The sequence below is a fragment of the Bos taurus genome, chromosome 17, assembly GCF_002263795.3.
Source record: "Bos taurus isolate L1 Dominette 01449 registration number 42190680 breed Hereford chromosome 17, ARS-UCD2.0, whole genome shotgun sequence".
Taxonomy (NCBI): domain Eukaryota; kingdom Metazoa; phylum Chordata; class Mammalia; order Artiodactyla; family Bovidae; genus Bos; species Bos taurus.
In genome coordinates, this window is record NC_037344.1 from 41,185,143 (window position 1) to 41,199,530 (window position 14,388).

Genomic DNA, 14,388 nt, shown 5'->3' on the forward strand with positions numbered 1-14,388 from the left:
CCTCCTCCTTGAGTATGAGAGCCATTTGAGGATGGAAATAGTCCCAGAAGGACACAGGGACTCTTGGGGAGGCTGTTGCCATGATCAGGACAGATGTGATGAGGATACTGGTCTTACCTAATATAGCACGAGCTGGGAGGGAGCACATGTGCTTGTTAGAGCGAAAACAATGATGTCATCTCAGTATAGCACTTTTCACATTCAAATGTTGTGAATATTTTAGATTTTTGTTGTTTTACAAACCTCTCTTTTTCTTCATTTATGATTCCATTTTTAAACTCTAAAACAGGTCAAAGTAAGGTCTGGTGTTGGTTAATGATGAACAAGGGCCTTCACATTCTGGTTAATGGTGACCTTTAGGAAGCAATGGGTGGTTTAATGATTGGGAGGAGGCATAATTCTAATCTCATTTTAATATCTTCATATTTATGCAAAGTAGGAAGGGCAGGAATTATTTTCATATTAGATATGAGGAAACTTTTTTCAACCACATTGAAATATACAACTCAGTGGTATTAAGTACATTCACATTGTTGTACAACTCTCACCACCATCCATCTCCTGAATTTTTCACCTTCCTAAATTGAAACCCTGACCCTATTAAAAACTAACTTCCCACTCTCCTTCCCCACCTGCTTCTCCACCCCCAGCCCTTGGCATCTACAAATACACTTTCTGACTTGATAAATTTGACTATTCTAGGTACCTCGTATCAGTGGGATCAAACAGTATTTGTCTGTGCTGTGCTGTGCTTAGTCGCTTGTGACCCCATGGACTGTAGTGTTCCAGGCTCCTCTGTCCATGGGGATTCTCCAGGCAAGAATACTAGAATGGGTTGCTATACCCTCCTCTTCCCAACCTAGGGACAGAACCCAGGTCTCCCGCATTACAAGTGGATTCTTTACCATCTGAGCCACTAGGGAAGCCTAAGAATACTGAAGTGGGTGGACTGTCCCTTCTCCAGGAGATCTTCCCAACTGAGGAATTGAATTGGGGTTTCCTGCATCACAGGTGGATTCTTTGCCAACTGAGGTACCAGGGAAGCCCAGTATTTGTCTGTACATACTATATTGGAATACACTTTTAAGGATAACTTAATATACGTCCTACAAACAGCTGTGCTATAGAGAGAGTTCTCATTAGTTACTTATTTTATACATAGTAGTATGAATATGTCAATTCCAATTTCCCAATTTATACCTTGGTGTCCATTTTGTTGCTTAGTCCTAAGTCCTGTATGACTCTTTCGTGATCCCACAGACTGTAGCCTGCCAGGCTCCTCTGTCCATGTGATTTTCAAAGCAAGTATACTGAAGTGGGTTGCCATTTCCTTCTCCAGAAGGTCTACCCAACTCAGGGATCAAACCTATGTCTCCTGTGCAAGAGGAATACATTTGTTCTGTACATCTGTGTCTCTATTTCTGCTCTGCAAATAGGCTCCTCTGTACAATTTATGCCATTTCCAGAGACCTGGATGGACCTGGGGACTGTCATACAGAGTAAAGGAAGTCAGAGAAAAATAAATGTCATATATAATGTAAAAATTTGAAATCTATAATAGGCTTTCCAGGTGACAATAGGGGTAGAGAACCTGCCTGTCAGTGCAGGAGACTTAGAGATACAGGTTTCATCCCTGGGTCAGGAAGATCTCCTGGAAGAGGGTGTGGGAACTCACTCCACTATTCTTACTTGGAGAATCCTATGGACAGAGGAGCCTGGCAGGCTGCAGTTCATACGGTAGCAAACAGTCAGACATGACTGAAGCAAGTTAGCTTGCACATACGCCTAGGTGATTTTTTTTTTTTTTTTTTTAAGGTCAAAGCAGGCAAGGGACAGACTTGATAAAGATTTTGCTGTAGATCCTAATAAAGAAATATATTTCTTTACTATAACCCACCAAAAATAAGCTATTTCCCAACTGGTTTGCTAACTATGTGTGTCACAAACTTCGAAAGAGGTCAATAAATAATACCAGCTTCCCTACTGAAGTTCTGAATCAAACATGAAATAGGCTAGAAAATTGGCAGATGCAGACCAAAATATCTCCTCTATTTCTGATGAAACTGAAATTCCTGAATGTAGGCTTATTCATTTAACTTGAGAGCTAGAAAGACATGTTCACTTAATAGCCTTAGCTGTACGCCAGCTGGCCTCTCTGGAAAGGAAAGAGGAAGGGTCTGGACATCACATGCCAAGATTCTCTTTCAAAGCTCAGTAATATGATTAAGGCACAGCTTCTAGAGAGACACCAGGGGGAGGACACAAGAAACAGGGATTGGAAAACCCCCTAAATGATGTGATTCCTTAGGAGTTGATTCCTTAGCAATGTACAAAGTGACCATAATGTTTCAGGTACACAGGGAAATGTGATGAGCAAGGCACGGTGCTCCTTGCCTCCTGCTGCTGGCTAGATTCTGAAAAAGTAAAGTATGTAAAAATCAATTATTTCCTCATTTTTGATAAATCATAGTATAAGATGGTAAAATGAAATTATTAATAGGAATGAATTGTAAACTTCAGGCATTGAGTTCCATGAAGATGTATATGTAACTGCGTTTTATTGCATCATGCTGTTAGAAAAGATAATCTAATATCAGACTCTAATATCAGCTAATCTAATATCTGTGTTGTTTTCTTTTGTCTCAGAGAAATATTTGTCCCCCAATTCAAACTTCTGCATCCCTACAATTCCTAGTTCCAAGAGGAACAGATGTCTTTCTTACCTTAACCTGTATCTCATTCTCTTCCAGCTATAGAAGACTTGTTCACCAATTTTTCCTTTTTGACAAAAAGACATATTTAAGCTTTCCCATCTGAAACAAACAAGCAACACATACATAAATTATTGATCCAACATGTTTATCTGTCTAAACTCTCTCCTTTCCTTTGGGGAAACTTCTAAAAAACAGATTTGTTTATTTTTATTTATTTATTTATTATTATTATTATTTTACTTTACAATATTGTATTGGTTTTGCCATACATCACCATGCACCCGCCACGGGTATAAACAGATTAGTTTAAAATCATACATTCCTACTTGACTTATTTCACTACTCAACAGAACACAATTTATGTCCTAATCTAGGCTCAGTCTCTTTTCCTTGATGTTTCTTAGCTTCATTGCACTGCCCTAAGCAACAACTGGCTTTCCAGATGTTCATTGTTGAGTCATGTCTTTGTACATGCAGTCCTTCTCCATGAAAAATCCCCAACAACTTTTTCTCCACCTTGTAGAGAAGTAGTAGTAGTCCTCATCTTGTAAAAGAGTCAGCCTAAGCTTCATATGCTGATTTACTCTCCTTTCTTAGGTGAATAACTGACTCCTATGAATGCCCTTTTAGAACTCTATGATTGCTATAGTTTTACATGTGTTAAGTCTGTCTTGTTGAATGCTCTATGTGAACTTGAGAAAAATGTGTATTCTGCTGTCCTTGAATGAAGTAGTCCATAAATGTCCATTATATCCAGTTGATTGATGGTACTGTTGAGTTCCATTATGTCCTCACTGATTTTCTTTCTGCTGAATCAGTCCATTGCTGAGAAAAGGGTGTTGAAAACTTTCCAACTATTTAGTGGATTCATTGATTTCAACTTAACCTGTAATTCTATCAGGTTTTGTTGCATATATTTTGGTGCTCTACTGTGAGGCATGTACATATTAAGGTTTTAAATTTCGTCTTGGATAATTGATCCTTTATCATTATTTAATACTATTCTTTATCCCTGACAACTTTCCTTGCTTTAAAGTTTCTTCTGTTTTCTTTTCCTTAATATTAGAGTGTTACATTTTCCTCTATCCATTTACATTCAGTCTTTCTTTGTCTTTCTATTAAAATGAGCTTCTTGTAGCAACTTAGAGTTCGACTTACTTTTTGACCTACCAAAATCTCTGTTGTTTAATTGATGCATTTAGATCATCAGCATTCAGAGTGATTATTGATATAGTTGGATTCGTGATAGTGATAGTGAAGTTGCTCAGTCGTGTCTGACTCTTTGTGACCCCATGGACTGTAGCCAACCAGGCTCCTCCGTCCATGGGATTTTCCAGGCAAGAATACTGGAGTGGGCTGCCGTTTCCTTCTCCAGGGGATCTTCCCTACCCAGGGATCGAACCCAGGTCTCCCACATTGCAGGCAGACACTTTACCGTCTGAGCCACCATATTTACCAAAGTTATTACTACTTTCTATTTGTCACACTTGTTATTTTCATCTATTTTTGTCTTGCCTCTTTTTTCCCCACTTCTTGAGCATTTTATGTGACTTTGTTTTCTCTTCTTTCTTAGCTTACTCACCTATAGTTCCCTTCTAGCGGTTGGTTGCCTTAGAGTGCAATACAACTTTAAAACTAATCCAAGTCCACTTTTAAACAATACTGTACCAAGTGTTGCTATAAATAACAATATGCTAAGTGTGAGGACCTTATAATAACAAAACAATGCTGACTCTTCCCTCCCATCCCTTGTAACATTGCTGTCATCAGTCATACATCAGTTCAGTTCAGTTCAGTCGCTTAGTCGTGTCCAACTCTTTGCGACCCCATGAATTGCAGCACGCCAGGCCTCCCTGTCCATCACCAACTCCTGGAGTTCACTCAAACTCACGTCCATCAAGTCAGTGATGCCATCCAGCCATTTCATCCTCTGTCGTCCCCTTCTCCTCCTGCCCCCAATCCCTCCCAGCATTACAGTCTTTTCCAATGAGTCAACTCTTCGCATGAGGTGGCCAAAGTACTGGAGTTTCAGCTTTAGCATCATTCCTTCCAAAGAACGCCCAGGACTGATCTAAGCATACATAATTGAATATCTTGTTGCTATTACTACTTTGAACAAATTATTATGTTAGATAAATTAAGAAAAATATTGTATATTGATGCATATAAATGGGATCTAGAAAAGTGGTACTGATGAATCTATTTGTAGGGCAGGGATAGAAGTACAAATGCAGAGAATGGACTTGTGGACACAAAGGGAGAAGGGGAGGATGGGATGAATTGAGAGAGTAGCGTTGACTTAAATACATTACCATGTGTAAAATCGCTAGTCAGAAGCTGCCGTATAGCACAGAGAGCTCAGTTTGGTGCTCTGCGATGACCTACAATGATGGCATGTGGGGATGTGAGGAAGGCCTAAGAAGGAGAGGATATATGTGTAGGTAGAGCTGATTCACATTGTTGTACAGCAGAAACTAACACAACACTGTAGAGCAGTTATATTCCAATTAAATAAAACAACATAAAAAACTTATGAAAAAAACAGTTTTTCTTTCACTTTCACTTGTTTCTTCTCAGATACTTTTCCTTTCTTCTTGTAGTGGTGAGTTTCTGACCTATTATTATTTTACTTCTCTCTGAAGAATTTCCTTTAACATTCTTTGCAAGGCAGATCTACTGGCAACAAATTGTCTCAATTTTTGTTTGTCAATTTTTATTTCTCCCTTCACTTTTAGAGTGAAGATTAGAGTGAAGATTACATGTTGATTACATTGGACGCAGAATTCTAATTTCTGGATGTTTCTCTGTGTTTTAAATATTTCACTCCACTCTATCCTTGCTTGCACAGCTCCTAAGGAAAAGTTGGATGCAATTATTATCTTTGTTCCTCTATATAAAAAGTGTCATCCCCCACTCCCCTTGCCCCTGGCTTCTTTCAAGATTTTCTTTAGTTTTAATTCTCTGTAGTTTGAAAAATAAAAGTGGCATGTCCAGGTGTAGTTGGTTTTTGATATTTGTCCTGCTCGATAGTCTCTGAGCTTCCTGAATCTGTGGTTTGGTTGGTTGACTTTATTTGGGGGAAATTCTGTCTTTAGTTTTCAAACCTTTCTTTGATTCCTTTCTCCCTTTTGGAAGATCCTTTATGCTTGTGACAGACTTCTTGCAGTTGTCCCGTAGTTCTTGATGGTATTTTTGATCTCCAACATTTCTTATTGCTTCCTTCTTTAGTGTTCCCATCTCTCTCTTGACATCGTTTATATTTTCTTGCACACTAATTTATCCATTAGAATTTTTAGATTTTTAATCACTGTTATTTTAAACACCTGGTCTGATAATTCCAACATCCTTAGCATAGCTGAGTCTGGTTCTGATAATTACTCTGACTCTCCACATTATATATCCTTTTCATATGCCTTGTAATTTTTTCTTGATAGCAAGATGTAATGTACTCAGTAAGCGAAATTTCTATAAATAGGCCTTTAGTATTGTTGGGGGTGAGGTGTGGAAAGAGTATACAGATTCAAAGTTAAAGCTGTTATTTCTTTCAAAAATGGATTAGGAAAAAAAATGGAAAATTTGATGTATATAAAGAAATATGGTTTAAGAGATAAAGATAATTGTAAAACAAAGAAGAAAAAGTTTTAGCATCTTTTAAAATGATGAAATTCCTATAGAATGCTATGATCGGCATGTGGGGGAAAAGAAGAAAAGTAAACACATTGTTTCTAAAATAACAATCAATTTGATAAGCAAAACATTCTTCCTACAATATAGTTAAGAATTATCTTCTAAAAATATTTTAAATATTTTTTGAGAGATGCTTTGCTATAGGGAAATAAACATATTTTTTAAAATTTATTTTTATTAAAGTACAATTGCTTTTCAATGTTGTATTGGTTTCTGCTGTACAATAAAGTGAATCAGCCATATGTATAGGTACATCTCCTCTCCCCTTGGATCTCCATCCCACCCTTCTAGATCATCGCAGAGCACCGGGCTTAGCTCTCTGTGCTATACAGCAGGTTCCTACTAGCTATCTGTTTCACACACAGTAATGTATCTATGTCAATCCCATTCTCCCAATTAATCCCACCCTTCACTTTTCCTCCTGTGTCCACATGTCCATTCTCCATATCTGCGTCTCTATTCCTGCCCTAGGAATAGGTTCATCTATACCATTTTTAATGAAACTGAGTCATTTGTGGAGATATAGATGGACCTAGAGTCTGTCATATAGAGTGAAGTAAGTAAGAAAGAGAAACACAAATATATAGGAATACGGATTTTTGATGAGACCTTTATTCTTATCTCAGACCCATAACTTACTAATTATATCACTTCAGGTAAACTATTTTTTTTCTCCCTAGACACTTCCATTTTTATATGTTTAAGGAAAATATTTCCTACCTTGAAAACTGATCTCTAGATGTAGTAATATATGCGCTAATTGATTATCAGTAAATTCAGTCACTATTTGAACATCGTATACTGTACGTACTCATGATAGCACTAGTCACACACACACACGCACACACACACTTGTGACTCCAAGTTGGTCTTCTTCCTGAGGTCCAAGACCACAGCACCAACTACCTAATGATTCCAGTCATCAGGAAATGAGCATGCCTAGAAGCAAATTCCTGTTTCCCTTTGCAATTTGAAGCATCAAGGTCATAGCAATGTATCCAACATTTTTATCAGTGAATTAGATCTGAGCATGTGTGTTTAAGGCTAAACTCTAGAGTGAAATAGAGGACGAATATTGTGTGAACAATTATTAATGGAAGTGTATGTCGAGCTGGACCCAGAGGTGTAGAATTCTAGCCGTGGATGAGTCAGAAGTGTTGACACATGAATGCGAAATGTGCATTGGCAAGTTAGCCCAAGCACAAGCAGGGACAAGCCATAAGCTGAAGCCTGGCTGTTACTGACCTACATTGCTATTTAAGCAAATTACTGTTTGCAGTGCTCTTTATTTAAGAACACTTTAATATAAGCTATTAAGTGTTTTGGATGTTAGTATAAAAGGAACATCTGGTAACCCTCTGAAAACCACTCTTGTCTGTGTCATTGCTGGCTAGGGCTTCAGTGCAGTGTGGACTGGGTGGTAATATTAGCATTTTTGTCCTACTTGTGATTCAAAAGGAAGTACTTCTAATATCACTGCATTTAGGAAATATTTATTGCAGTGATTTTTTTTTTATCTGTCTACAACCTTTATCAGGTCAACCACTATCTTTGTAGAAACTATTTATTTATCGAAAAGTCACTTACCTACACTGGAAACAATGTAGTAGATAAGGCAATTTATTTTTCAATAATATACATTTCTTCAATAACAGAAAGTGGAACAAATATCTTGTGTTACTGAAACACTTATGTAATCATTGTCTAAGAGATGAAAATGAGATGAATTCATAATTCATCTGCAACACATAAACTAGCAAGAAAAATGGCTTTGGTTTAAAAAGGCTGAAAAATTTTGATGAGAAAAGGCATAAGCCCCTGAAATAAAATATTTTGCAATTCTAATTAGAGTCCTATCACAGCAAATCCTTTGGTTGCCATTTTCATATTTGCTTATATATTTCAGACTTACAAATACATTCAGAATAATCCCTCAAAGAATCCTACTCCCTCCAGTCTGAATAAGGCTTTCACATTTATGACCCCAAATTACTTAAATATTAGTTAACTTTAGCATTAAATATAGTAACAACACAGGGTTATTACTGAGAAAAATCACTAAGTGCAGTTAAATTCAAGTTTATATTGTCAATTTCTGTGTGAAATTTATACTCCCCCTTAGAAAAGCTTCTTATTGTAAAAATATAATTTAGTATTTAAATTATTAAAGTTATTTAAATAACTAAAGTTGATTAAAATATGTGAAATTTAAGTTGATATTTAATATTATCATAAGAAAATTAAAACGAATGTATTCAGCAATGAGGAAATGCTACCTGAGGAAGTAGTTAAGACCTTTGATTTTACAGGTTTGGTTCTTGGCTCTGACACTGCTTTGCTCTGTCCCTTTGGATACATGAACTGGCCTCTTTGTAAACTTGAGCTAGACATGGAGATGTGGGGATTCCAGTCCCATCAGTGACGGCTGAAGCCATGGAAATGGATGAGATCTCTGCTGGAGTGGAAACTGGTGTTTGCATATTTCTAAATACTCATTTGTGAGGACTTACAACGTCTGTATATTTCTTTAAGTTTGCCTCCCTATTCTGACGACTCGCTCTTGGAGAATCGTTCAAGAAGTAAACTTGAAGCTGTTCTAAATCAAGTCCCAGAGTCTTCCACCACCCTGACTTTCTGGTGTGCATAGGTTCTAGCTTAATTGTAAGGCAGTGGACTATTATTTAGTGATCTGGAGACTCTTCAGTTGTTTGCCAAACATTTGTCAGGCTTAAAGTGAAAACTAATGTTTCAGGCTCAAAGAAAATGGACCTCTTTGTGCTTCAGTTTTCTTTTCTGTGACATGGAGATATTAATAAAGCCGCACTCAAGGAGAGGTATTATGAGAATTTTAATGTTTTAATATAGTAAGAAGTCTTAGAAACATGCCAGATATTTGGTATCATTATGTACATTTTTTTGACTCTCATAATTATCATCACCATTGCCATTATATGTTGAAATAGGTTTTTATAGTATCTCAACTATAGTTTCTATTAAAGTTTTAATGAAACATCATATACGGTTGCTATAGAAACTATGATTTGAATTTATTGCCTTCAGTAAGGAAAATTTCAGGCTGTATTCTTAATTATTATATTTAAATATGAAACAAGGGAACCACATGGGATGAGAGATTTCCTAACAAGATTACAGTGGTATCTAGTGTCTTTAGAAGCCATGACTCTATAAGCTACCTAAGGTGAGCACACTGTGTTTGTATATACTTCATGACTGGCAACGCTATTATTTATCCTCTGCTAGTCTTCTTGTGGGGGAAATGCTCATGTTCTCATTGCCATAACAACGGGTTAGTCTTCCTAAAACAAGATATACTCTGAGTCAAAGTAAAATTGTTTCCATGGTAACTGGTACATATCTAAGTGCAGCAGCCTGGTTTTTAATCAGTAAAATTGTCCTTTGTCAAAAAGCAAGCACATATTGTTGCTAAAAGAATTATGAATATTTTGAAAGTGTGGTTAATGAATAAAGTAAACTAGATTGTCTCAAAGATAAAAACAAAACTGATTAAGCCTTTTCAACAGTTACAGTTTCTTGTTCATGAAATAAAAATCTCCACTGTATAGACAAGCCAAAACACAGCATATCTATATATTGAATATAAAATGCTTCTATTTCTTCTATTTTGACCACATTTAAATAAAGTAAAATCCTCATCACTGAAAATGAAACAGTCCATGATCCAAACCTATTTCATCCTTTACTTCTCTTTCATAAGCAGCATGTATAACGATGTTAAATGTGCCTTAAGTATCATATTGATTTCTTTCTTCCTTTTTTGTTTCAGATAATCTCTTGGTCAACAAAGGGAAATATTAGTTTCCCACCAAATAAAGAAGATTCACTGGTGATTCCCTTCATTTCCATGTACTTACTTTCTCTTCTTTCTGTTTCTCTCTCCCACCTCCCTTTCTTCCTCCCCACTCCTTCTCTTTCTTCTTCTTCTTCACTTGCTTTCTGATGGTTTTTAATGTAGGAGTGGAAAGGGTGAAACCGTGGGTTACCTTCTGGGAACTGAGATTGGGGATGGTTACCATAGTTACATTGTCTGTCAGGTAGATAAAAATGGAAGACAGTTTCATTTAAATGATATTCATTGTGGTGATGACCAGATACTTTGTATTTAGATTGAAGTCAATCATGTCCAACTCTTTGTGACCCCATGGACTGTAGCCTACCGGGCTCCTCTGTCCATGGGATTTTCCAGGCAAGAATGCTGCAGTGGGTTGCCATTTCCTTCTCTAGGGGAACTTCCCGACCCAGGGATAGAACCCTGGTCTCCCGCATTGTAGGCAGACGCTTTACCGTCTGAATATTTAGATAGACTAGGTCCAAATCCTGCTCTGTGATTTTTTTCACAGTGTGATTTTGGGCTTATATTTCCTCATTCATAAAATGGAGTTAAAAAGCTTGTATTATGGCTTATTGTGAACATTAGATAATGCATGTGGAAAGCTTAGTACATGCACTTTGCCTAGTACTAGAATGCACTTGATCAACTGCTGATAGCAGCTATACTTATTATCATTATCATCAATCTGACTTAATACTAACAGAGAGTGTATGACAAAGTTACTGTCATTGCCATATATACAGCTTCTCAACAATATGTTTTGTTTCACTTTTTAGTATTATTTTGAAAAATATAGATTAAGATTTATATAACATATATGATAACATAATAAAAGAACTTTTCAGCAGTTTGAGGTCAAAATTAAAATACTTGATGTAATTTAAGGTTATTTTAATGACTCATTGTTTTGTTCATTTTAAGACAAATTGAGTTCATGTTTTGCTTTTCTTTCCAGTACCAAAGGCACCTAGCAGAACAGGTTTCATTGGACAGAAGTCTCAGATTTTCTAGGACAGTCTTGAATTTAAATATCCTGTTTCATTGTTCCCATAGGTATAGCTGTACCTGTCAGGAACTGTGCCCTGATTTGGGGGTAAAATATATTGTTAGTATAACTGTGAGACTTGAATTGTCCCTGACATTGGCAGGTAACTGCAGTCAAGATTCCAGGTCTCCAGAGCAGACGGCATCTCAGCAGGGCCACTGCGCTGCCACAAAACAGGTTGGCAAAGTCCTGCTACAGTCACCTACCTGACAAAAAGATGCAGAGGACATCTGGTGACTCTCTTCACCTTTTTGTTAGTTTCTATGAAAAGGGCAAATAGGGCAGTCATCAATGACCTGAGTAATTGACAGCCAATCTCAGTTATAGAATTCAATATTTTTTATTGAAGTGTCAATCCTAAAAGAAATCAACCCTGGATATTTATTGGAAGGACTGATGCTGAAGCTGAAGCTCTAATAATCTGGCCACTTGATGCAAAGAGCTGACTCCTTGGAAAAGACCCTGATGCTGGGAAAGATTGAGGGCAGAAAGAGAAGGGGACGACAGAGGATGAGATGGTTTGATGGCATCACTGGCTCAATAGACACAAGTTTGAGCAAACTCTGTGAGATAGTGAAGGACAAGGAAGCATGGTGTGCTGCAGTCCACCGGGTCGCAAAGAGTCTGACACAACTGAACAACTGAACAGCAACAAAGTATAGTTGATTTACAATGTTCTGTTAGTTTCAGATGTATGGCAAAGTGACTCATACACACACACACACACACACACACACACACACACACACATTCATATATATGTATGTGTTTTCATTATAGGCTATAACAAGGTATTGAATATAATTCCCTGTGCTATACAGAAGGTCCTTGCTGTTGGTCTATTTTATATATAATAGTGTGTGATTAACAGATACACAAATTGTATATGGTTCAATTGTAACACCTTAGATCTGGCATTGCAAATTATTTGAGTAATTGCAGTATAAAATAGCATAAAGGAGGTCTTCTTTCTGTGATCTGCTGCCTGTCCTGAGAGAAGAATGAAAAACCAGAACAATCACTCCCTTGGGATCACCCATTTGAAATCCAGATCTCTCATTGACTGCCCACTTAAGAGATATGCCAAGTAGGGTTGAGACCACACTTCTCATTTTTCTGGAATCCTGAGCCCTTAATTTTCAAGTAATCTTTCATTTCTCATCTTTTTTTCCAACTGTTTTGATTTTGAAATGTTATTTGAAATTTATCTTTACATCAAGGTTTTCATGAGGTTTGCTGGAAGATGAGGTGAAGATCAGATAAGATCAAAGGTGATTGATATTTTATTAGCATAGAAAAGAAAGGATTCAAACAGAGAGAGGCTTTGTGAAATGGAAGGAAAAATAGAGTTCTTGCACAGGCATAAGTAGAGAGCAGGGTAGATAACAGGAGGACATGAGAAATAAATCTTCAGTCAGTAAAACCAGTTACCTGGTGTGTTAGTTTTCTAGGGCTGACGTAACAACTTACCACAAACAGCAAGGCTTAAAACAATAGATATCTATTGTCTCACCAGGCTGTACTAAAATCCTGAAATCCAGGGGTTAGCAAGGCCACACTCTCTCTGAAGCTCTTTGGGACAACCTGTCCTGACCTCCTCTCAGCTATGATGATGATGGAGAGGCTGGGCATTCTTCAGCTCCAATCTTCACCTCTGGCATCATATGGACTTCACTGGCATATCTGTGTCTGTGCTTCTTCTTCTTCTTTTTTTTCAATTAGGATACCAGTATGTTGGATTAGGGCCACCCTAATCCAGTCTGACTTCATGAGATTTCATCTTAATTAGTTACATCATCAACTATTTCCAAATGAGGCTGCATTCTGAGATTCTGGGAGGGTGATAAATTTGGGTGAGTTGCAGGGAACTACCCAACTCAGTACATCTGATTTTCTTTTCCCTATCCCCACATCTTATCCTTATGGTAAAATTTTGGAAAGAGCTGGGGATATTTGCAGAGAACAAGTCAAAGACCAGGGCTCAGAACTGAATCAAAGAGTGATGAGGAGAGAGAAGGATGCCATGAACAAATATAACCACAGCATGATTGTGTAACTGTGGACTGGCTGGCAGACTTGGAAGATGAACAGAAATAAATGCAGTTTATTTTCTTTAACAAGCTTCATCCTATTTCACAAGACACACGATGAATGGAAGCAACTCAGGCTTGAAGTAGAGACATAATTTAGGATTCTGGTTGGCAGGTTGCTTGTCTAAGAGTTTTCATGGATCAATAAGGATAAGATTTACCTCATTTAATTATTATGAATATAAAATAGATGAGATTCATGCATGGCATCTACCAGGCAATCCTCATGGTAGTTCTTTCCCTCCTCTTTTTGTAGGAGTTAATTGACACACTGCGGGAGGGGGGTCCAATATCAGAGTCTCTGCCTCTTGTTAAGTAAATGATTAAAGAAAAGTGAAGGACTTAGTTGCTCAGTTGTATCTGACTCTCTGCCATCCCATGGACTGTAACCCGCCAGGCTCACTGTCCTTGGAATCCTCCAGGCAAGAATAATGGAGTGGGTAGCCATTCCCTTCTCCAGGGGACCTTCTCAACCCAGAGACTGAACCCAGGTATCCTGCATTGCTGGCAGATTCTTTACCATCTGAGCCACCAGGGAAACCCCTTACATGTATTCAATTCATTTTACAAACAAGACCTGCCTCTTCTAGCCACATAGGAAGACTGGGAGAGAAAAATCCCTTATCTTATAATCTTTCATTCTCTTTTTCTTCATGGAAATAGCTCTTCATTTAGAAAAGAAACATGTCTAAACTATTCTTTTAAGATTAATTGGGTCTCAAATGGCCTGATCAAACTCGAATTGAAAAGATAATGTCAACCAAGTAGTTCCTTGCCTTGCAAGGATCTAAATAGTTCCTCTGCCGGATCAAGCAGCATGTTCTTTACGCCTGCTTGTGTATGAGCAGATGTTTATGGTGAGGGTCTGCCCTAAACCTTAGAATTTAGCTAATTAAAGTGCAGCTTCTCCATCTATACTTTGTATCCTATTACTCACACTGAATTCCACAAGTCAAGCCTGGAACAGTTCTGCTATTATCA

General features: G+C 37.5%; 1 long non-coding RNA gene across 1 annotated transcript in view; it reads right to left on the reverse strand.

Moving 5' to 3' along the window:
- Positions 1–2,551: 2,551 nt before the first annotated feature.
- Positions 2,552–14,388, reverse strand: part of LOC132342564 (uncharacterized) — a 41,609-nt gene continuing 29,772 nt past the window's right edge. Inside the window, exon 3 of the long non-coding RNA XR_009490972.1 lies at positions 2,552–2,813. This is a non-coding gene — a long non-coding RNA (uncharacterized lncRNA). The remainder of the gene's footprint in view (positions 2,814–14,388) is intronic.